General features: G+C 39.7%; 1 pseudogene; it reads right to left on the minus strand.

The window, feature by feature from the left end:
• Positions 1 to 9054: 9054 nt before the first annotated feature.
• LOC124286497 lies at positions 9055 to 22068 on the minus strand (annotated as a pseudogene).
• Positions 22069 to 26808: the final 4740 nt, after the last annotated feature.

Raw genomic sequence — 26808 nt, forward strand, 5'->3', positions numbered from 1 at the left:
CTAATCAGCTCACTCAGTTGCTACCATCAAGCATGTAATGAACAAAGTCAGGGAGGTAGTTAGCTTCCTTAATCCAGGACAAACACCTGCGATTGCCACAGATCAGTCACTCTATGCACTTTGGGAAACAAATCCAATGGCATTGGCCAGAAGAGCACGGCGAGAACAAGTTTGTGTTCATATTTGGAGGACTGCATATTGATATGGCCTCTTTTAGATCCTTGGGAACGCACTTGCAAGGCAGCGGGTAGACAAGTTTTCTCACCAGTGCAGCCATCGCTTCGTCTGGTACCGCAGACTCATTTCTACCAGCTTCGAATGTTACCAGAACACACCAAGCACATCAGTCGACTGCCAGCTCTCTGTTTGGACTTGTGAAAGCAGGTTACTGAAATCATTGCAGTTCTCAGTTTTGAAAAGAATGACCAGAGAAGCAGAAAGCCCTCTATTACAGAATTGGATTCTGGTACTGGACATGGAACGCTTGATCCTTACGCTGATCAGATCATTTAGAGAGGGAAACTTTTGCAGTTTATTGTGAAACACCTGATCCCACTGTTCTTTGCTAAGAACAATGTGAATTATGCACTCTGACTCACCTTTCATCTAAAGGACATGCTTTGCCTAAACCAACTTCATCCAGGAATTGCTGACGAATTTAGATATGGCAAGTTCTTTGCCCACAAAACCAAACGACAGTTTTCTGCTATGGCAATTGATCAAGCCCATGAACAGACCAATGAGTGATAAGGGGTGATGATGGAGCCATTGGACTAACAGAAGATCCCTCAGCACTTCGGGTAGCAGACCCTCAAGTCAGCCAGCTCAAACCCCTAAACGGCACATCTACATGGTATGGAGAGGCAGTATAGCAAATTTGGTGAAGATGGGTCAATTGGTTTCAGAATTATGCTCCGGAAACGAACTTTACCCTTCAGAAAGACAGGGTCAAAATTGTTGCCATGAAAACTAAAATTGCAAAAACACCCTAAAAGGCACATCTACATGATAAAGAAGGGAAGTATAGCACATTTGGTGAAGATGGGTCAATTAGTTTCAGAATCTTGCTCCGGAAACGAACTTTACCCTTCAAAATGATAAAGTCCAAGTTGTTGCCATGAAAACAGAAAAGAAATATGATATGGAGAGGCAGTATCTTACATTTGGTGAAGACTGTTCAAGTAGTTTCAGAGTCATGTTCCAAAAACAGTGGGAACGGCGACACCGACAGAAACTCAACCAAAACCAATATATCTCCCCACCCTTCGTGGGGAGACATAATGGGGAGACATAATGAGCAGAATATAATGAAAAGCATCAAACGATGACCCAACAATGGAAGATTTGGATCACCACGATGGAACGAGATACAACCAAAAGAATTTCACCGAAAGAGTCTACAACCTGACCAATGCCATAGAAGATTCAGTCTGAATTCACTGGGGTTCAAGGCAACGTACATAGGCAACAAGTGTAGAAGTGAGCAAAGCTCACATACCCCCGCTTCCCACTTTGGGACATGGAAATGACTGATATTGATATATATAATGTGACAAGGATCAGCAGCTCACAAGACTTTCTCTTTGACTCTACTAAACTTTATATAAATGTTAGATAATAGTTTTGGCATGTACTGATTACGGCAATAATTTATGGAAACTAGATTTTTTTGTGTTTTCCGTGGAAACCTGACATGTAATTGAACTTGAGTGTGTCATGTTGCACACAATGGACGTAGATGAAGATTGCTATTTTTTAGCACATGGCATATCTGTGGGTCATGATTAACTTGTGTATTAAGTTTGGTGAATCTAGCATGTATAGTTGCGATGATATGCCGTGGTCAGGTCACCATCAAATACATTTTGCATGTACCTAGCATGAACCTAGCATGTAAACGTTAAGAGATATGCTCTGGACAAAATAATCAAACACATTTGGCACTAAGTCATGTTTCCATGGAAACAGCAAAAAATACAATTCATATCTGGATGTAAACCCCAAAAGGCACATCTAGGGATCATGCTTGATATGTGTACCAAGTTTGATGAAGCTAGCATGTATAGTTTGGAAGATCTGCTCCGGACAAGATGACATCCTCATAGTCACAGCCTAAGTCGTGTTTCCATGGAAACAGCAAAAAAAACTAAATTCTGAAAAAACTTTAAAATAGCAAAAGGCATATCAATGGGTAATGATTAACATGTGTGTGAAGTTTGGTGAACCTAGCATGTAAACTTTAAGAGATATGCTCTGGACAAAATAATCGAACATATTTGGCACTAAGTCGTGTTTCCATGGAAACAGCAAAAAATACAATTCATATCTGGATCTACCCCCAAAAGGCACATCTAGGGATCATGCTTGATATGTGTACCAAGTTTGATGAAGCTAGCATGTATAGTTCGGAAGATCTGCTCCGGACAAGATGACATCCTCATAGTCACAGCCTAAGTCGTGTTTCCATGGAAACAGCAAAAAAACTAAATTCTGAAAATACTTTAAAATAGCAAAAGGCACATCAATGGGTAATGATTAACATGTGTGTGAAGTTTGGTGAACCTAGCATGTAAACTTTAAGAGATATGCTCTGGACAAAATAATCAAACACATTTGGCACTAAGTCGTGTTTCCATGGAAACAGCAAAAAATACAATTCACATCTAGGGATCATGCTTGATACGTGTACCAAGTTTGATGAAGGTAGCATGTATAGTTTGGAAGATCTGCTCCGGACAAGATGACATCCTCATAGTCACAGCCTAAATCATGTTTCCATGGAAACAGCAAAAAAACTAAATTCTGAAAAAACTTTAAAATAGCAAAAGGCACATAAATAGGTAATGATTACTATGTGTGTGAAGTTTGGTGAACCTAGCATGTAAACTTTAAGAGATATGCTCCGGACAAAGTTTCGGGACGGACGGACAGAATGAACGCTATATACCCCCGTTACTTCGTAGCGGGGGTATAAAAATGCCGACGATCATGACCTACTTGAGCAGGGGTATTTCGGAAGCCCGGAGCTGCTTGTTGGTGACAAATGATGGAGAGACATACTACAACACGAAGTTTATCGAGCAAGCCTGAGAACGATTGTAGTTGACGAAGCACACGCCGTTTTGCATTGATACAATATGCTCGTTGTATATCCCGCCTTCTTTCACACTTCATCTGTCTGATCTTCAGGGTCTCTATGATCAGCTTCCGAAACCATGCATTATAATGGGTGATCTCAATGGCCATAATCCACTCTTGGGTGGCACAGCTACTAACACTAAAGGTAAACTACTAGATTTCATCACGAACAATGACTTGTGTATATTCAATGATGATTCAAGCACTTATCTGCATCCTGCAACCGGCACCTACTCTTCTTTAGATTTATCTGTTGCAGACTCTAATCTACTCAATGAATTTGATTGGTCAGTCCATAATGATCTCTGTGGAAGTGATCATTTTCCAACGATACTATCACAAATTTCCCCAACTGATTCTCCATCTTACTCAAAATGGAATTTTTCCAAGGCAGATTGGTCCTTATTTCAAACTTTATGTACATCTAAACTAAGACCTGAATGTTTCCAGTGATGTTGCTGATCCTACTGAGATGTTTTCTGACGTTTTAACTGTAATAGCTGATGAATGTATACCAAAGTCCTCTACAACTCCACATGCAGGAAGCCATGGTTTAATGCAGACTGTAAAATGCTAGAAAAGCAAGGAAGAAGGCAGAGAAATATTTCCGCCATCACCCAACTGTCCATAAGCAAATAAATTCAAAATACTAAATGCGAAGGCGCGTCGTACCTTCAAGCAAACAAAACGTCAGTCTTGGCGAGACTATGTTTCAAAATTAATTCACGAACACCTATGTCCAAAAAATATGGAATATGGTGCAAAGGATAAAAGGTAAAGGATCAAAATCTGGTGTTCATCATCTTAAAATGGAAACACCATATTAACTGATAAATCTGACATAGCTAATAAATTAGGAGAAACTTTAGCTCAACATTCCTCATCATCAAATTATACACAAAAAATTTCAAAAATTTAAACAACAAGCTGAAAAAATGAAAAAATCAATTTTGCGTCTGATAATGGTGAGGACTATAATGAGGAGTTTTCCATTCATGAACTACACACTGCCTTAGGGCAAGCTCATGATACTGCTACGGGTGCTGATGGTATTCATTATCAGTTACTTAAACATTTACCTGATTCTTGTTTAGAAACCCTGTTAAATATTTTTGATCAAATATGGACAACGGGTAATTTCCCTTCCTCGTGGCGGAATGCTGTCATTATTCCTATTCCAAAACCAGGCCGTGATCATACTGATCCTTCCAACTTTAGGCCAATATTGCTTACTAGTTGCGTTTGCAAGACCATGGAACGAATGGTCAATAACAGACTTGTATGGTACTTAGAAACTAATAATCTTATTACAAATATCCAGTGTGGGTTTAGGAAGAAACAGAAGTACCATTGACCATTTAGTTAGATTAGAAACGTTTGTTAAGAATGCTATCGTAAATAAACAACATGCTGTATCTATATTTTTTTGATCTCGAAAAGGAAACATGATACCACCTGGAAACATGGAATTTTGAGATGATCTTCATGATATGGGTCTGAGAGGCCGTTTGCCTAATTTCATATCACAGTTTTTAACAGATCGACATTTCCAGGTGCATTATGGGTTCCACCTTGTCTGAATTGTATGAACAAGATCAAGGTGTCCCGAAAGCAGCATATTATCTGTAACGTTGTTCAGTATCAAAATAAATGGTTTATCGAAAGTGTTAAATGACTCTGTTGATGGGTCATTATTTGTTGATGATTTTAATGTCTCATGTCAGGGTAAAAATATGCACACGATTGAGAGACAGTTGCAGCTCTGTCTCAATAAAATTAAAGGTGGTCGAGACAGAAATGGCTTTAAGTTTTCTAAATCTAAAACTAACTGCATCCATTTCTGTCGCAAATATAAACCACACAAGGACCCATATTTACATCTATCGGGTACCCCATTAAAGTAGTTAAGGAGGCTAAAATTTTGGGTATCATATTTGACCATCATCTTACGTTTTTACCTCATATTAAATATCTTAAGGCAAAATGTCTGAAGGCATTAATATATTAAAGTCGTCTCCAATGCTAAGTGGGGAGGTGATCAGTCGACCCTCCTTCACTTATACAGAGCACTAATTCGTTCCAAACTTGATTATGGTTCGATCGTGTATGGTGGAGCCTGCAAAGTAACTTGAGTCTATTAGATTCTGTCCACCACCAAGGTCTAAGACTTTGTCTTGGATCCTTAGAACCTCTCCCATTGACAGTCTTTATGTTGAGGCCGATGAGCCATCTTTAACACTTCGCCGTATCAAATTGTCTTTACAATATGTCACAAAGTTATCTTCTAATGATTCCAATCCTGCTCACAACTGCGTTTTCACCCTCTTTATGAGGATTTGTACAATAAAAACTGCCCTTGTTCCGCCTCTTGGGATACGAATCCAACCATATATCTCTGCTGCCGGCATTGAGTTGGAGAATATATCTCCTTCCGTCTTTTTCTTCTCCTCCTTGGCAATTGGTTAAACCACACGTTGACCTAACATTAACTACATTTAAAAATCAAGAAACAAATGACTTACAGTATAAGCAAGAATTTAGTCAACTGCGAAATAAATATAATACATACAAATCCTTATTTACGGATGGGTCCAAGGACGGTGGCGCAGTGGCATGTGCCACTGTCATTGGATCAGAACAATATCTTCTAGAATACCGGATAACAGCTCTATATTTACCGCAGAAGCAAAACGCCATCTTAACAGCTCTTAAATATATTCAAAGACATCCTAAACATAAACAATATATAATCTTTTCTGACTCACTTTCTTGCCTTCAGGCTATTAAAAATCTATCTTGCAAACATCCACTTTTAATTGAAATAATCGAATTATATAATGAACTTGCTACTGGCCAATGCGACATCGTCTTTTGTTGGCTGCCCAGCCACGTTGGCATTTCTGGGAACACAATGGCTGATCTTGTTGCCAAGGCGGCACTCAACAAATCTGTGACACCACTTCTTATTCCATATTCTGATTATAAAGCTGGCATTAGAACTTACATCCGTGATCTGATGCAGAAGAAGTGGGACACCCAAGTAGGTATTAATAAATTACATGAAATAAAACCCTACATTGGTTATACCTACTTGGGTTGTCAGTCCAGATTTGAGGAGGTCATTATGCGACGATGTCGCATTGGCCATACGCGTTATACTCACAAATACCTATTGAAGGTGAGGATCCTCCGTTTTGTATCCCTTGTGATGAGAGAACCACGGTCAAGCATGTCATGCTTGACTGTGTTGAATCTCCATCAAAGGGATAAATATTCAATGTAAAAACAATGAAGGATCTTTTTACAAATGTTAATTATCATTTAATTATTGGCTTTTTAAAGAAATTGATTTAATGAATGAATTTTGATTAATATGTTCTGTACATAGATGTATTTTAATTATTGGTACTTTTGATTTGTAACTTAGATTGTGAGTGGCAGTGCCCTCAAAGGGGGTTGAAGTAGCGTAAAATTATTGTCCTCCTGAGAGGGTACGTAAGTCCCAAAACATTCAAAGTAAATTTCAACCTACTACTCTTTTAATCGTAGAATATATGTTCCTTTAATATATGGCTAGATTATCTAACATTGCTAATAGCTGAGGGGATGGTGTAAATCCACCTAGGGTCCATGTAGGAAGCTAATGTACTGTAAGTCCCCATGGTCCCTAGTATGGTGATCTACCTTCAGTTGTTGGCAATATATAGCCAGTTTTACCTTGTATTGTCCTATAGTTAGACTGTTTTAGATTTGATTGCTAGTTTTAAATTCGAATCTGTGATAATCTAGTTATTTTACTGTCCTTCGTTGACAGGTTTTATAGTTTGCCCTTGCTTATTATGTATAAAATTATCTTATGGACCCGTGCAGATCCGGGGTAGAATAGGTCTTCAGCAACCCATGCTTGCTACAAAAGGCGACTATGCTTGTCGTAAGAGGCGACTAACGGGATCGGGTGGTCAGGCTCGCTGACTTTGTTGATACATGGCATCGGTTCCCAATTGCGCAGATCGATGCTCATGCTGTTGATCACTGGATTGTCTGGTCCAGACTCGATTATTTACAGAGGCCGCCATATAGCTGGAATATTGCTGAGTGCGGCGTAAATCTAAACTCACTCACTCACTCACTGAAACACAAAGACAAGAGGCAGCTGAACTGACAAATAATTGCAACTTAAATACATAATATCCTGATATAAGATTATTTACAGACCGCCGCCATATAGCTGGAATATTGCTGAGTGCGGCGTAAACTAAACTCACTCACTGTCATGTTATGTGGGACGATTGCTGAATGTTACCTTGCTTTTGCCCCAGTCCTTGGAAGGCAGACATGTCTTTTTGACATGTATCATAGCAAGACGAAAGATGCTATTAAGCAAGACATTCGTTCCAAAATGACTCAAGACAGTATTCTGTGTTGATTTGCACGAATGCAGCTGGAATGGGTGTCAACGTTTACAACGTGAATCATGTTATTCACTATGGGGTGCCCTTTGAGCTGGATACAGCAAATGGGACGAGCAGGGCGCGATGGCACACCAGCTCATGAGCTTGTTCTCTACAAAGCCCATAAAGGTCAGCTTTAAAAAGTAGAAAGTGAACTGCTAGAAATTGTTAAAGAAACATCTTGCCACCACAAAATGATTTGTCAATCTTTCTGCAGCAAGCACGAGGTCATCACGCCGAAGCATCGGTGCTGCAACATATGTGCTCAGACCTGCGAATGTGATCTTGAAGAATGTCCAAATAACCATGTGATTGTGGGCTATGCCTATGACCACACAAGAGGATGGCATATCGGACATGTTTCAGAGAGAAGTGATAAACTGAAGAGACATATAAACTGAACTCTTACACGTTCAAATTGTTTTCAACATGCACAATTGTGAACCCAGATATTGTATTTGGAATCAATGAGGATGTCATCAGCGCAATCGTGGACAAATCTGGACCCTACTGTCCATCGATGGCATCATCAAAAAACTTCCTATTTCGTCCTAAAACTGTTCAAGAGAAATCGGCAAAATACTAAATGAAGTGTTTGATTATAAGGATATTTCAAGTGAATAAAGTTAAAGTGATTCAGATGATTCAGACTGACTTCCTATTGGACTCAATTCTTAAACTCATTAAATGTACCTGGTAATAACTTGAATACTTGTTTGCAATATTATTAGTTCCTCTGTATCAAAACCATGTTATATCTGTGTTGTAATTTTAGTTTTTCATGCCTATATAACAATATCTCATGTACAGTCGACATTACATCCAGGGAAGTTTGTCATCCTCCTTTACTTTTTCTTTTCCACCTTTTTGTGTCATTATTGAATGCATACATGTACCACAAATGAATGTGCACAAAACACAATTGTAACAGTACTTTGATGACATGAAAAAACTGTCTTGAAATATTCTCAACTTTTCAACATCATAAACCGAAAAAATTGTAGTTGCATCAATAACATTTTGATTTTTTAATTTTCAATAGCAAAAGACTTCAGCTCACCACTTCCTTTTTTAACATTTCAAAGTAATATCTTTAACCAGTCGTGAGGTATAATCCTGATCCACTCATCCCATAACCGCCTTCCAATTTGAGCTGTTCATCACTGGATTGTCTGCTCCAGACTCGATTATTTACAGACCTATACATGTAGCTTGAATAAACACTAAACTCACTCACTCCACTTTGAGGCGGGGCAACAATGCAGCAATGCGATCCTTTTTCATTTGACATATTCAATAAGTTTTCAATATGGCTGTAGCCTCTCCAGCACAGAGGCCAAATTGAAAACAGAAACATCACTTGTATTTTCTCAATACTGAACAATTTCCAAAGAAGTGGGAAGAAGCACTCATATCATTTCCAAGGAAAGTCCCTTCTTCTGGTCTGTTATCCATTTGTGTAGGCTCAAGACATCGACTCTGCCAAAGAGATCCTGAAAATTGTGAAATCCTGCATATGACCTTCCACGAATGTATGAAAAAATGTCAGCTGCCTTTTGTAGTTGCGTGCATGCACAATCAGAGGCATGTCAGCACATTTGATTTGCTTGGATCTTGAACCCCCGTTCATCCTGGCCCCTGCCTCGTGTCCAACGTTGGTGCGTATTTCATTCTGGATTTGTGTAGTTAGTGCTGCACTTCTTGGCAGTCGCATAAGACGCGTTTGCTCCTTGTACACGTATCTTCTTCTAGGGCACCCGTGAAGGGCCACCTCCTCGTGGTGGGTGCTGGGTAACGCTAAGAGCTCTTCAACCCCGTTATGGACCCGGGGGTATATTTGGTCCACCAACCCGTTTGCCGTGGGTTGCGCCCCTGTGTCGGTGGAGGACGGGAGTCTGGTGGTTGAGGGCACTGGGAGCCTGGAACCGTGTTCTTTTTGCCCAACACACCACTTCGCCCCTTACTTCACCTAGACGGGTGGTAGAACTGGCTCGGTTCTATCAATCGGCTGGTCACACCATGCACTGCGCATGGAAACATTCAAATTTAAATTTCTGTACATTTCTATAATGTTTATATTGAAAATTGTCATTTAAAATTATATGGTACTTGTTTATATGTGCCTAGAATCCTATGCCAGAAGGCAGTGGCTCATGGGCCAATCTGGTGATGTTGACCTCCAAATTCAGTATGTGTCTAATTTCTTGTCATTGGGCAGAACCTCCCTGGCATTTACTTTGGTATACAAATACATTGTATTGCTATTTGTGTCATACTCACTGGAGTATAACATTCCTGTATCCCTGGTGCCTGCATGCTGGAGATAGACACCGTCCTTGTTGACACTCCATGGTAGGTGGGGAGCAGGGTTGTCGACCCACATTTTTTCATTATGTCTCAAATACACTCTGGTTCCAAAAGACGACATCTCGATGCAAGTTCGTCTGATGATGATCATGACATTAATGTAGATTCCTGGGCTCGATTCATTGTCATCGAGGCTTTAGATCACAGTCCAATTAAACTCAATCCTTTTGCGATTTCAAAGGCTGTCAATGGATATTGTGGAAGTGAAAAAGTGAAAAGTGTCAGCAATCCTTGAACCTTTTATCTATCAAATAATTTCTGAGGTTTTCTGTTTCAGCATATAAAACATTAAACTCATGTAAAGGAATTGTACGAGATCGTGCTCGATGTCTATCTGACATGAGTGAAAAAATGACACGTCGCTGAAATTCAGTGACTGATGTCAAACGTTTCACTAAAAGCAAAATGACAATATTATCATGACTAACACTTATCTGTTCACGTTTTCCCTCCCAAAACTGCCAACAAATATTAAAGCCGGTTATTTTAATATCGGAGTTGAGGTTTACGTTCCCAACCCTCTCCGATGTTACAGGTGTCAAAAGTTTGGCCACGGAGCTAAGAACTGCAATCGTGACACTGTATGCTCCCGTTGCAGTGGTACTCATGAGAGTTCCACATGCGCTACGGAAACTTTAAAATGGCCAAATTGCAACGGAAAACATCTGGCCTCCTCCAAATCGTGTCCGGCTTTCGACCATGAATGCAAAATTCTCCAACTTACGTGCAAAAACAGCATTTCGTATCATGAGGCTAAAAAGTTATTGATGTCACAATCATCATCGTCTACTTTGTCAGCTAAAACTTTTTCAGCCTTTGTATCATCTCAACAACCTACTCCAGCTGCGGTGAAAGTTTCTGTAGCTTGTCAAACGACACTATCATGGGTCGACAAACACGTTACACTGGACACAGTTGCTCCAAATCCTCAAGTTGACGCTAAAATTTCAACATCAGCATCTCAAACTGATGTTATGCCCTTACAGCCTTTACCAGAAAATACATCTGTGACTAAAACCAAAAGCAATTCAGTTCAGTGCGAAGCCCATTTATCCGGAAAAGAAAAGAAAAAATGGGAAGAAAAGCCAGGTTCCTCCAGCACTCTCCACTTCCAAATGCTGTTGAGGTTCATAATTCATTTGAACCTCTTGACATGGAGGTCAGTCCTTCGCAGTTTGTGAAGGATAGTAGACCTCAATCCCGATCTCTAATTGAGCCCCCATGAATGGTTCACATAATATCATTCAGTGGAATTGCAGAGGACTACGAAATAATTTTAATGATTTACAATTACTGATACAGGATTTTAAACCTTCAGCTTTCTGTTTACAGGAGACATACTTAACAAATACTGAGAAACTTGACTTAAGACAATACAATTCTTACAATTTCTTCTCACCTCCGGGTGTTAGAGCAACTGGAGGTTCTTCGATTCTGGTGAAGCAAGGTGTTATTCATAGCCCTGTTTGTCTGAATACCCCCTCCAAACTGTTGCTGTCCGTGTAACTTTGCACATTGTTTTTAGTTTGTGTTCAATCTATGTTCCTCCATCTTCATCTCTTCAGCATGTTGATCTACAGGCGTTGTATGATCAACTTCCCAAGCCCTGTATCATCATGGGTGATTTGAATGGGCACAACCCTCTTTGGGGAAGCACACATACTAGTAATAAGGGAAAAGTACTGGAAGATTTTCTTTCCACCAATGACATATGTCTCTTTAATGATACTTCCAGCACGTATTTACATCCTGGTACAGGTACTTATTCTTCCCTTGATCTGTCCATGACAGACCCTGATCTGCTGAATCAGTTTGAATGGTCAGTCCACAATGAGCTGTGTGGAAGTGACCATTTTCCAACCATTCTCAAAGCTATTACTCCGTCAGATGTTCCTCCATCATCAAGATGGAATTTTAAAAAGGCTAACTGGCCTTTATACGAAAGTCTCTCTGCTAACAAACTCAAACCTGAACTTTTTCATGATATACCTGATGCCATACAATGTTTTTCAGATGAACTACATAACATAGCTGACGAGTGTATCCAAAAGTCCTCTGCAATTCCTTATGTGCGAAAACCATGGTTTAACGATGAATGCACACAGGCTAGGAAGGCACGGAAGAAAGTTGAACATTATTTCCGTCGCCATCCTATGGTACACAATTTAGACAAATTTAAGATTTTAAACGCCAAAGCACGACGTACTTTCACGCAAACTAAACGCCTATCTTGGCGCAACTATGTATAAAAAATTAATTCGCGCACGCCTATATCAAAAGTATGGAATATGATCTAGAAAATCAAAGGGAAGGGCTCTAAATCTAGCATTCACCATCTTAAAGATGGGAATCAATTATTGACCAATAAATCAGATATTGCTAATAAATTAGGTGAGACGTTGGCCAAACATTCTTCCTCATCTAATTATGTACCTGAATTCCAAAAATATCAAAACAGCAAGAAAAGAAACATATTAATTTTAATTCAGATAATGGGGAAGCTTACAATGAAACATTTTCGATACATGAGCTTCATATTGCTCTTGACCAGGCTCACGACACTGTTTCAGGAGCTGATGTATACATTATCAACTCCTGAAGCACTCACCTGAATCATGTTTAGAGACGCTCTTACATATGTTTGATGATATTTGGACATCTGGACAATTTCCTTCGTCGTGGCGTGATGCTATTATTGTTCCCATACCTAAGCCCAGACGTGATCATACTGATCCCTCCAATTATAGACCAATTTCACTGACTAGCTGCGTTTGCAAAACCATGGAACTGATGATAAATAATCGACTTGTTTGGTACTTGGAAACCAATAACTTAATAACCGATATACAATGTGGTTTCCGTAATACCAGAAGTACCATCGATCATTTAGTGCGTTTAGAATCTTTTGTAAAAAAATGCCATAATTAATAAACAACACGCAGTGTCGACCTTTTGTTATTTAGAAAAAGCGTACGACACGACATGGAAACATGGAATTTAACAGATTTACATGATTTTGGATTACGAGGCCGTTTGCCTCAATTTATATCCAGCTTTTTAAATGACAGGCAATTTCAAGTCCGAGTAGGTTCTACCCTGTCTGATCATTACAATGTATACAAAACTAATTGTGTACATTTCTGCCGTAAATACAAACCTCATAAAGACCCAGAACTATATCTAAATGGTATACCTATCAAGGTTGTTAAAGAAGCCAAGTTCTTGGGTACTATTTTCGACTCCCATTTAACCTTTCTTCCACATATTAAATCCCTAAAAAATAAATGCCTGAAGGCACTTGATCTATTCAAAGTTGTTTCCAACTCAAAGTGGGGAGGGGACCAAACTACCCTCCTACACTTATACAGATCACTCATTCGCTCTAAACTAGATTACGGCTCCATCGTATATGGTGGAGCCTGCAACAGCAACCTCAAACTATTAGATTCTGTCCACCACCAAGGTCTAAGACTTTGTCTTGGGTCTTTCAGAACTTCTCCTGTTAACAGTCTCTATGTCAACAGTCTCTATGTCGAGGCCGATGAGCCATCTCTTAACCAACGACATATCAAACTATCTTTACAGTATCTCACCAAACTATATTCAAATAAGTCTAACCCTGCATATAATTGTGTTTTCAATCTTCTCTGTGAGGATTTGTACAACAAAAAGCCTTCTCTTGTCCAATTCTTGGGCTAAGAATTAAACCATTCATTCTGCTGCAAGCATTGATCTTCAAAATATATCTCCTTCCCGTCTTCTTTCTTCTCCCCCTTGGCAATTGGTTAGGCCAGAAGTTGACCTCACACTGACATTTAAAAAGTCAGACACTAATGAATTACAATATAAACAAGAGTATAATCAATTAAAAAGTAAATATCATACATACAAATCCTTATTTACAGATTGATCCAAGGATGGTGGCGCGGTGGGTCCAAAATAATATCTTCCAGATTACCAAATAACAGCTCTATTTTCACAGCAGAAGCTAACGCCATATTAACAGCCTTAACATATATTAATAAACACCGTAAATATAAACAATACATAATCTTTTCCGATTCTCCTTCGTGCCTTCAAGATCTTAAAAATATTTCTTGTAAACATCCACTTTTATTAGAAATTATTGAATTGTATAATGAGCTTGCTACTGGCCTATGCGACATCGTCTTTTGTTGGTTACCCAGCCACGTTGGCATTTCTGGGAATACAATGGCTGATCTTGCTGCCAAAGGCAGCACTCAATACATCTGTGACACCACTTCTTATTCCATAGGCACCCATGAAGGGCCACCTCCTCGTGGTGGGTGCTGGGTCACGCCAAGCGCCCTTCAACCCCCCGTTGTGGACCCGGGGGGATGTTAGGTCCACCAACCCGTTTGCCGTGGGTTGCGCCCCTGTGTCGGTGGAGGACGGGATTCTGGTGGTTGAGGGCACTGGTTCCAGGAACAGTGTTCCTTTGCCCAATACACCACTTCGACCCTTACTTCACCTAGACGGGTGGTAGAACTGGCCCGGTTCTATCAATCGGCTGGTCACGCCAAGCCCTGTGCATAGTTAATATTTTTGCACATATAACTCACTCACTTGGTCTTGGTCATTTTGATTATCACTGTTCAAATTATGATCATATTACATTGCCTAGAGTCCTATGCCAGAAGGCGGTGGCTCATGGGCCAATCTGGTAACATTGACCTCCAAATTTGATACGTACCTATTTTCTTGTCATGGGGCAAAACCAGCCTGACATTGGAATTGGTGTACAGATATTACTATTTGTGTCTTGGTTGCTGGAGTATAACAATCCTGTATCCCTAGTGTTTGCATCTTGAAGATCCGTTGCATTCCAACACTGTCTCCTTTGACACTCCATGGTGGGTGGGGAGCAGGATTGCTGAATCACAATGATATTACCATGGCTCATATCCACTCTGGTTTTAAACCGTAATGAAAAGAAAAGACGTCTGGAAGCTGAGAGTTTATCATCCGATGATGATGTTTCTGCTTCACAAAATTCAAATTCTTGGGCGCGGTTTCTAGTTGTTGAATCAAGGAATAACCTTCCTTTGAAACTAAATCCATTTGCTATCTGTAAAGCTATTGAAGGTATCTGTGGTGAGGTCAAGAATGTTTCAAGGCTCCGGGGCGGCACCCTTTTGGTTGAATGTTCCCGGAAACAACAAGCTGTCAATCTTTTAAAGTGTTCTACTTTTGCTAACACTGAAGTTGTTATCTCAGAGCACCGTACACTAAATTCAAGTCGTGGCATCATCCGTGACAGAACACGCTGTCTGGCAGAAATGACAGAAGATGAAATCTTGAACGAACTTTCAACACAACATGTCACTTCCGTGAAACGTTTCACCAGGAAAGATGGAGAGCACATTGTCCCAACTAACACCTATTTGTTCAATTTTTCTCTTCCTACCATTCCTAGATCTATAAAAGCAGGATATTTTAACATCGGAGGTGGAGGTATATGTTCCTAATCCACTCCGGTGTTATAAGTGTCAGAAATTTGGACATGGTTCCAAATCATGCATTCGCCCGATTGCTTGCCACCGATGTGGTGCCAGTCATGAAGGCTCAGATTGCTCAGCAGACTTAAACTGCCCTAACTGTAAGGGACAACACATTGCATCTTCCAAATCCTGTCCCATATGGCAACGGGAAAAAGAAATTATGACCGTCAAATGTCAGAACAACATTTCTTTTCAAGATGCGAAAAGGCTTGTTGCTAGCAGATCATCTCCATCTATCCAAACATATGCTGCTGCTGTTTCTCGACCTTCTTCCACCAGATCGATAGAGTGCCAGACAGACCTGACGTGGACAAACTCTACCAGTCCTGTGCCTATTATTAGAACATCTGACAGCCAGACAACTTGTTCAGATAGTCAGCAATGTATCCTTCTTGAAACAACTCAGATTCCACGTGAGATTGTTACACCAGCGAATACGACAACTGGGAAACCTAATTTGAAAACTTCAACTGAAATGTCCCAAAAAACAAAAGTAAAAAAAATAATAAAAAAATTACAACGAAGATTGCCACTCCTGTTGAACCATCAGTGGAACTTCAAAATTTCTTTGAGCCATTAGAGATGGATGTTACTCCATCTACCCAAAATAACACTTCTTCACGTTCACGTGAAAGAACTCCTATCGAACCACCATGAACTATTCCAATCTACTTCAGTGGAATTGCAGAGGACTTAGGCATAACTTAAATGAATTGCAATTATTAACTCAAGATATAAATCCATCAGCTATATGCTTACAAGAAACATATCTAAAAAAACACAGATAAATTTGATTTGAGGCAATACAGTTCATTTCATTCATTTTCCCCTCCTGGTGATAAGGCAACTGGGGGCGCGTCTATTTTGGTGCGACAGTGCATCATTCATAGTCCTGTTCCCCTAAATACAAATCTGCAAGCTGTGGCAGTTCGGCTCACCTTGCATATTACATTTACACTTTGCTCCTTATATCTTCCTCCTTCTTTGGGTCTTCATCAGAATGAGCTTCAAAGCTATACGACCAGCTCCCCAAACCATGTATAATCATGGGGGATCTAAATGGGCACAACTTTTATGGGAAGTCCACATTAACCAAAAGGAAAAGTGATCGAGGATTTTATATCTAATAGTGACCTGTGCATCTTTAATGATGACTCAGACACTTACCTACATCCTGCTTCAGGTACTTATTCGTCACTAGACCTGTCTCTTGCAGATTCAAATTTGTTGAATGAATTCACATGGTCAGTCCACGATGACCTCTGTGGAAGTGACCACTTTCCAACTATTTTGAAACCTGTGTCCCCATCTGATGTTCCTCCGTCATCACGATGGAATTTTAAAAAAGCTGATTGGCTTTTGTTTGAAACGCTTTGCACTAGCAAATTGAAACCTGAACTTTTCATGGGCACTCTTGATCCCGTAAAATGTTTCTCTGATGAACTCAATATCATTGCTGATGAATGTATTCCTAAGTCCTCTGCTGTTGCTCACATACGAAAACCATGGTTTGGTGACAACTGCAAACAAGCAAGGAAGGCACGGAAAAAAGCTGAACACTATTTCCGTCGCCATCCTATGGTCCATAATCTCAATAAATTTAAGATCTTAAATGCCAAAGCTAGGCGTACTTTTAAACAAAGTAAACGTCAATCTTGGCAAAGTATGTCTCAAACATCAATTCACGTACACCCATGTCCAAGGTATGGAATATGATACACAAAATCAAAGGTAAAGGCTCTAAAACTGGCATCCACCACCTTAAAATGGAAATGAATTATTAACAGATACTTCAGATATTGCAAATAAACTAGGTGAGAAACTTTGGCTAAGCACTCTTCTTCCTCCAACTATGTACCTAAATTTCAAAATATCAACAGCAACAAGAAAAGAAACCTATTAATTTCAACACGGATAATGGGAAGACTATAATGAATTATTCTCTATTCATGAGCTTCATAAAGCTCTTGACCAAGCTCACGATACTGCTGCAGGAGCTGATAACATACATTATCAACTTCTGAAGCACTTACCGGAATCCTGTTTAGAGACACTTTTACATATCTTTGATAGTATTTGGACGTCCGGTGAATTTCCTTCTTCATGGCGTGATGCAATAATAGTTCCAATTCCAAAACCTGGACGTGATCATACTGATCCGTCAAATTATCGACCAATTTCACTCACTAGCTGCGTTTGCAAAACCATGGAACGCATGATCAATAATCGATTAGTTTGGTACTTGGAAACAAATAACCTATTAACTGATATACAATGTGGTTTCCGTAAAAACAGAAGTACAATTGATCATTTAGTGCGTTTGGAATCTTTTGTTAAAAATGCCATAATTAATAAACAACATGCAGTGTCGATCTTTTTCGATCTAGAAAAAGCATACGATACTACGTGGAAATATGGTATTTTGAGAGATTTACATGATTTTGGATTACGGGGCCGTTTGCCTCAATTTATATCCAAGTTTTTAAATGACAGGCAATTTCAAGTCCGAGTGGGCTCAACCCTGTCTGACCATTATAATCAGGATCAGGGTGTCCCACAAGGCAGTATTTTGTCTGTCACACTGTTTAGCATTAAGATAAACAGTTTATCCAAGGTTTTAAATGATTCAATAGATGGATCACTTTTTGTGGATGATTTTAATATTTCTTGTCGCGTTGTAAAATATGCATACTATTGAACGGCAACTGCAGTTGTGTTTAAACAAGATAGATAAATGGTGTCTCGAAAATGGCTTTAAATTTTCTAAATCCAAAACTAATTGTATACATTTCTGCCGTAAATACAAACCGCATAAAGACCCGGAACTATTTCTAAATGGCACACCCATCAAAGTTATGAAAGAGGCCAAGTTCTTGGGTATTATTTTTGACTCACACTTAACGTTTCTACCACATATTAAAGCACTTAAAACTAAATGCCTGAAGGCACTTGACTTGTTGAAAGTCGTTTCCAATTCTAAGTGGGGAGGAGATCAAGCTACCCTCCTCCACCTATATCGCTCATTGGTCCGCTCGAAACTTGATTATGGCTCCATCGTGTATGGTGGAGCCTGCAAAAGCAACCTAAACCTACTTGATTCTGTCCACCACCAAGGTCTGAGACTTTGTCTTGGGTCCTTTCGAACTTCTCCTGTTGACAGTCTCTACGTTGAGGCTGATGAGCCATCTCTTACACAACGCCGTATAAAATTAACTTTACAGTATATTACAAAACTTTATTCCAATGAGTCAAACCCTGCATATAACTGTGTCTTTAGTCCACTATATGAAGATCTGTATAACAAGAAGCCTTCTCTTGTTCCGCCTCTTGGTATAAGAGTGCAACCTTTCCTTTCTGCTGCTGGCATTGAGCTAGAACATATAGCTCCTTCCCGTCTTCTTTCTTCTCCGCCTTGGCAGTTGGTTAGGCCACAAGTTGACCTAACATTAACAACATTTAAAAAATCAGAAACAAATGAATTACAGTATAAACAAGAATTTAGTCAATTAAGAAATAAATATAATACATACAAATCCTTGTTTACAGATGGGTCCAAGGATGGTGGCGCAGTGGCATGTGCCACTGTTATTGGATCCAGAACAATATCTTCTAGAATACCGGATAACAGCTCTATATTTACAGCAGAAGCAAACGCCATCTTAACAGCTCTTAAATATATTCAAAGACATCCCAAACATAAACAATATATAATATTTTCTGACTCTCTTTCTTGCCTTCAGGCTATTAAAAATCTCTCTTGCAAACATCCACTTTTAATTGAAATAATCGAATTATATAATGATCTTGCTACTGGCCAATGCGACATCGTCTTTTGTTGGTTACCCAGCCACGTTGGCATTTCTGGGAACACGATGGCTGATATTGCTGCTAAGGCAGCCCTCAACAAATCTGTGACACCACTTCTTATTCCATACTCTGATTATAAAGCCAGCATTAGAACATACATCCGCGATCTAATGCAAAAGAAGTGGGACACCCAAGTAGGTATTAATAAATTACATGCAATAAAACCCTACATTGGTTACACCTACTTGGGTTGTCAGTCCAGGTTTGAAGAGGTCATTATGCGGCGATGTCGCATTGGCCATACTAGGTATACCCATGAATATTTGCTTAAAGGCGAAGATCCTCCGTTTTGCATCCCTTGTGATGAAAGAATCACAGTCAAGCATGTCTTGCTTGACTGCATTGAATATTCCATCACAAGGGATATCTATTTCAAATCCAAAACTCTGAAGGATCTTTTTAATAATGTCAGTTCTCATTTAATTATTGCATTTTTAAAAAAATTAGATTTGTTGAGTGATTTGTAAATAGATATATATTTTATTATTGGTAGTTTAGATTAGCAACTGAGATTGTTAGTGGCTGTATCCTCAAAGGGGGTTGAAGTATTGTAAAATTATTGTCCTCCTGAGAGGGTACGTAAGTCCCAAAACATTTAGTCAATCTAAGTGTACCTGCTTTTTAATCGTAGAATAAGTGTGTTTTTAATTTATGGCTCGATGTCTCTTCTGTCGCCAATGGCTGAAGGGATGGTGTAAATCCAACTAGGGTCCATGCAGGTAGCAAAAGTAATGTAAGTCCCCATGGCTCCTAGTCTGGTGATCTACCTTCAGTTGTTGGCGATCTATAGCCCATTTTTATATTGTGTTGTCCCCTATAGTTACTATGTTTTAGATTCAATTACTAGTTTTACATATATATCTGTGATACTCTAGTTGCTTTACTGTCCTTTGTCGGCAGGTTTTTATAATGTCTATATATATATATTCTTTTTCAATATCAAATGTTTTCGTCACGATATGGCTGAAATATTGCCGATGTGACGTTAAATAATAACTCACTCACTCACTCTTATTCCATACTCTGATTACAAAGCTAGCATTAGAACCTACATCCGTGATCAATTGCAAAGAAGTGAGATATCCTGCTTGACTGTGTTGAGTTTCTCCATCATAAGGGATAAATATTTCAATGTAAAACAATGAAGGATTTTTTTTTCAAATGTTTAATATCATTTAATTATTGGTTTTTAAAAGAAATTGATTTGTTTGATGAATTCTGATTAATGTGTTTTGTAAATAGACATATTTAAAAGATTGGTAATTTAGATTAGTAACTTTGATTGTTAGTGGCTGTACCCTCAAAGGGGGTTAAAGTATTGTACAATTATGGTCCTCCTAAGAGGGTACATAAGTCCCAAAACTTTTAAAGTAAAATGTGAATTTACCATATTTTAAACGTATTATCTTTGTTCTTTTAACTGCCGGTTAAATTTCCTACAATCGCCAGCGGCTGAAGGGGTGGTGTAAATCCAGCTTGGGTCCATGCAAGTAGCAAAAGTAATGTAAGTCCCCATGGTTCCTAGTATGGTGATCTACCTTGAGTTGTTGGCGATCTATAGCCCGAGTTTTATACTGTATTGTCTTCTTCTTTTTTAAATGTTTTAGCTTTGCTCACTAGTTTTATATTCATATCTGTGATTCTCTAGTATTTTTACTGTCCATCGTCGAATGTTCCACTTCAAAATCAAATATGTTCTCGTCACGATATGGCTGAGATATTGCCGATGTAAGGTTAAATATTAACTTACTCACTATCTTCTTCTTTACTTTCTATACAAGAACTTCCACCAAATTGAGTATTGGCTCCTTGAGTATTGGCTGTACAATTCCACTTGTATTCCCCAGCTAATCTTGGGCTTAACAGTTAGAAATATTTATGCCATATACCTGCTGAACAGCCATATCTTGTACTTCATGTGATGTGCAGTGTCTGACAACAGCATTTGGAGCAGTCTGTCTCCATCTCCCATCTTGTAGGCATCTTGTGAATCACGTACAAGTGCAACCTTCATAAAAGGTGACCTAAATAAAGCAATGTGATCAATTTTGGACTTATCCTGTTTACTTCTGGCAAAGAAAACGAAGTCATGTTGCTTTTCTAAGTTCTTACAAGTCGTACAAGTACACCTTGTGGCAATAACGACATGTGTATTTCTTAGTTGCAGATTCGAACATCTCATTTAAATCCCTCTTTTCGTCATCCAATGCTTGAGCTTGAGCTTGAATTTCACCAACATTTGAATGAGGACAAAAAAAACAACGTAACACTGACTTTTACTTTTGCTTCAGCTAGCTTGTTTCCGTCCTGCACTAGTAAAAAATTCTGATAGTTAAATCATAATGAATCTAACATAAAGCATCAGGTATTAGCGCTCACTGAGGTTTACAAGCCAATATTTAGGCAAAACAGGCTGTACAGTACTTTAGAATAGCCATGAGTTGAATCGTGGCAGAACCAACGGTAGTTGCATGAATAGATGTGAGTTAAATAAATCTAAGTAACCTACTGGTAGGAAATGTGCAAACCATATTTTAAATTATGCACTATCTTAGGCAATGAAAGTTTGTTTTACTTACCCTCACCAATTTTGACATGGTTTGTAGAATGTCTGGAGCTATTTGATTGATGATTTTGTATTGGTCTCCCCTGGACCGGGCACTGAACAGCGTTTGCTGTCTCTGAGGTTCAGATCAAGTATACTCCATGTTCAGCAAATGCATGGAAGCTCCAACAATGAATCCATCTAGACAGTCCTCAACAGATGCCAAATGACTCCTGCAAATTGATAAATAATTTTATAACCAAGTGGGTTTTGTTAATTACCTTTTCAGCAATAACTTTGAAACCTTCAAAACTAGCTTATGTGGATCTAAATGGAACAGTAAATCCTTAGGGAATAGCAAAATCACAAATTTGACAAGGGTCTCAGAAACCAAAAATATTTGCTGATAAACATAATATCATGCCAAGTTCTCAAGACAGAAAGCAACAAACACAAACCTGTACTTTCCTTTTACTTCATCTGGTCCATGAACATCAACTCTACTCAGCACATTTCAGCTGTATAAAAGAATAATTGGGAAACAATATAAAAATCAGTAATACATCCTGATTCACAAAATCTGTTATGAGATTGGGGGAGTAAATATATATTTTGAAAAAGGATTACGAAAAATTAAAATATGTAGTTCCCCGACTCAATTAACAGAGCTCTCAAGTCATACATGATTCACATTTATGCTTACTTTGTATGTAATTTATTCATGCAAAAAATGCTGACAATGTATTAAAAATCAAACAGATAGAGCTAAACAAAATCCAGTTAAAATCAAGTAACCTATATTATTTTTATCAATGAATAATTAACTATAATGTTTCCACGGATTTACAGTTACTTACCTTAAATAAGTAGCAAACATTAAATGAAAGCAAGGAGCATTTCACTCCTGTCAAAAAAATATCAATAAGGATCAAACTGAACAAAATATGGAACAAATGTGTGCAAATTAGTCGCTATATTGAGATCTGGGCTATCGAAATAACATGCAGAACATATAAATTAGAAGAAACAAAATTAGAAAGTGAATTAAACTCTTTGCTTGCTGTTGCCTTAATATCCTGGGTATGCCGATCATTAGCCCATGGCCAATCCTGGATTTTTCTTAGGCACCCTTTACACAGGACGGCAACCGCTCTGCCTTTTCTCTCTACGTTCAAACAATTACCAGAAAGCACAACGGTCGCCAAACCTATGTTTCAGTGTAACTGCTCCGGCGTCCCTTGTGCCTTCCTTGTACGACCTAAGCTGCCAATTCTTGACATTTCAGTGGCGTTCTTTGAGCGTCCTAGGCGTCCTCTCTGCCTTCCTTCTGCCACTCTGTACCATCATATGCAAATAACGGCGTCCGTTCAGCGTTGCTTCTGCCTTCTCGCCGACCGTTGTACCTTCCTTGTGCATTCATTGGTGTTCGCTCTGCCTTCTCTCTGCGTTCTGTGGCGACTGTTTGGCAACCTGCATACTATAGGTATATAAGTACCTGGCTACGACATTTTATCATTAGTTTCATACGAGCAGGCTAAGTGAAATCATCGTATAACGACTTAAGTAAACATGAACAATGAACTGCATTTGCAAATAGCTTTTTTGCAAGGTCAACAAGCATAGTTTTTCAACCAGATAGCCATTGCCATCTTAAATAAAAGGATACATAGACGTAGAAGAAGAAGATTGAGAACCCTGTGGGTCCACCCATGGTTGATGCAGTACATTTCGGGGACTACAACCAACTAATGCAAGAACTGCGGCTAGAAGATGAAGGGTCATTCTACAATTATCTGAGAATGGAGCCAGTCCTTTTTGACGAACTCTTCCAACGGGTTGGCCCAAGAATCGCCACACAGAACACGAATTGGTGAGCGAGTTAAGAGCCTGGTTTGAAACTTGCCGTAACCCTCAGGTTCCTTGAAATTAGGGACAAATACCCAAGCCTTCAGTGCCAGTATCGTGTGTCACGCAGCAAGATCTCCATTTTTGGCACACATTGGCTGACTTCGCGCGAGACCATTGGCGACTAGGGTCGATCTATACACAGAACGAACTCAGTTTGGTTGAACCATAATGACGTCACATCCGATCTATAGCTCGACCTGCGGCAAGGCGTGGGTTGCTCTGGATCCAAGATGGCGGCAAAGTAGCGGCTAGTACAATTTTACAGACAGTTTCTGACAAAAATGAAATGAATTCGAAATGAAATAGTGATGTTTAATTATCCATGACAATTTTAAAGGATGTTTTAATATGCAGTTCTTGCCAAAAAAAGCCACATGAAGGGCCACCTCCTCGTGGTGGGTGCTGGGTCACGCTAAGCGCCCTTCAACCCCCCGTTGTGGACCCGGGGGGATATTAGGTCCACCAACCCGTTTGCCGTGGGTTGCGCCCCTGTGTCGGTGGAGGACGGTAGCCTGGTGGTTGAGGGCAGTAGGAGCCTGGAACCGTGTTCCTATTGCCCAACACACCACTTTGGCCCTTACTTCACCTAGACGGGTGGTAGAACTGGCCCGGTTCTACCAATCGGCTGGTCACGCCAAGCCCTGCGCATGGTCATATTATTTGCACTTTAAATTATCATTGGGCTTTGGTTATTTGGATTATCATTATGCAAACAATTATTATATTTAATTGCCTAGAGTCCTATGCCAGAAGGCGGTGGCTCATGGGCCAATCTAGTGATAATGACCTCCAAATGATGTATGTCTCTGGTTTCTTGTCATGGGCCGAACCAGCCGGACATTAAACTGGTAGATAAATGCAGCTGTTTGTGTCGTTTTTTCTGGAGTATAACGCCCTGTATCCCTGGTGTCGGCATCTTGGATACCCGGTGCTATCTGACACTGTCCTTGTTGACACTCCGTGGTGGGTGGGGAGCAGGGGTGCCGAATCACTTTCCTTTCACCATGTCTCAAACACAAGCTGGTTCATCTAGAAATGAAAAAAAGAGGCGTCTAAATGAAATAGATCACTCTATTGAAAATTCTGCGAACGACGACTCATGGGCTCGTTTCCTGGTTATTGAAGCTACGGATTTTCTTCCGATTAAGCTAAACCCATTTGCTATTTCGAAAGCGATCTCTGGGATTTGTGGCGAGGTTAGAAATGTTACTCGTCTCCGTACTGGTTCACTTCTGGTGGAATGTGTACGGAAACAGCAATCTATCAATTTGTTATCAATTAAAACGTTTGCAAACGTTGAGGTCGCTGTGTCTGTGCACAGAACTCTTAATACTTGCCGTGGTATCATACGTGACAGGGCCCGCTGTCTGTATGATATGAGTGAAGAGGATATTGCTGAGGAGCTTGTAGACCAAGGTATTACGGCCGTGAAACGTTTCACAATCAAGAAAGAAGGCATTGTAACAAAGACAAACACGTATCTCTTGACTTTTGCTAGATCATCACTCCCGCAGTCGATCAAGGCAGGATATTTTAACATCGGGGTGGATGTGTATGTCCCCAATCCACTCCGGTGTTATAAGTGTCAACGTTTCGGTCACGGGTCACACTCATGTCGAAACTCTGCAGTGTGTCATCGGTGTGGAGACCGCCATGAAGGTACCGACTGTGACAGAGCCTACAAATGTGCAAACTGTGACGGCCCGCATTCTGCTTCATCAAAGTCCTGCCCTGTGTATCAGAGAGAAGCAAAAATCATGAAAATAAAGTGTGAAAAGAACATTTCTTATCTTGACGCGAAAAAAAATCTTCATTAATCAGTCCTCAACTCCTCTGAATGTTACGTATTCCGCTGCAGTCACCCGCACTGCAACAATGTCCTCTATTGCTTGTCAGACTGACTTGACTTGGGTCAGGTCAGAAAAACCTGTTTCAGCTGTTCCACGAAAATCCTCAGTTACAGATACTATATCCCCAGCCACACAGTCTACTTCTGCTTCTCAGACTGTGAGTCAGCCTGAGATACAATTACAATCAGTAAACAAACAGCCTCACTCAACCAGTTCAGCAAAAGGAAAAGGGAAAGGAAAAAAAACAACACAGGAAAGAGACACCTTCTGTCCCTTTACCTTCAGAGCTCCCTCTGGAGAACCCCTTTGGACCTCTCGACATGGAGGTCACACTGTCCTCTCAGGACAAGCGGAGGAATAGCTCCTCCTCCCATGCGCGAGAGAGATCTCCAATTGAACCACCATCATGAGTCAATTGTCTGCTATAATTCAGTGGAATTGCAGAGGATTGAAGAATAACTTCAATGAAATACAGTTATTAATTCAAGATCTTCAACCGTCAGCATTCTGTCTACAAGAAACGTATCTCAAACATACTGAAACATTTGATTTAAGGCAGTACAAGTGTCATCACTCATTTTCTCCTCCAGGAGATAAAGCAACTGGAGGTGCTACTATACTAGTCCGAAATAATGTCATTCATAGTGACGTTCACCTGCAAACGAATCTCCAAGCTGTAGCTATTCGCCTTACTTTGCAAATTGCATTTACCCTATGCTCACTGTACATTCCACCTTCATCTGCTCTTCGACAATCTGATCTTCAGAATCTATATGATCAACTACCTAAGCCCTGTATCATCATGGGCGATCTTAATGGGCACAACCCTCTATGGGGCAGTACAAGTACAAGCAATAAAGGTAAGGTAATTGAAGATTTTATTTCTGATAATAATTTATGTATTTTTAATGATGACTCAGCCACTTATTTACATCCAGCTACGGGAACATATTCGTCCCTTGATCTCTCACTTGCTGACTCCAATTTATATAATGAATTTGAGTGGATGGTCCATGATGACCTATGTGGGAGTGACCACTTTCCCACTATTCTCAAAACAATCAACCCTGGTGATGATCCACCTTTATCAAGAAGGAACTTTGCCAGGGCTGATTGGTCATTATATGAGACACTGTGTACTGACAACTTACAACATGATG

This window comes from Haliotis rubra, unplaced genomic scaffold (assembly GCF_003918875.1).
Source record: "Haliotis rubra isolate DU_JTF1 unplaced genomic scaffold, ASM391887v1 Scf385, whole genome shotgun sequence".
Classification (NCBI taxonomy): Eukaryota; Metazoa; Mollusca; class Gastropoda; order Lepetellida; family Haliotidae; genus Haliotis; species Haliotis rubra.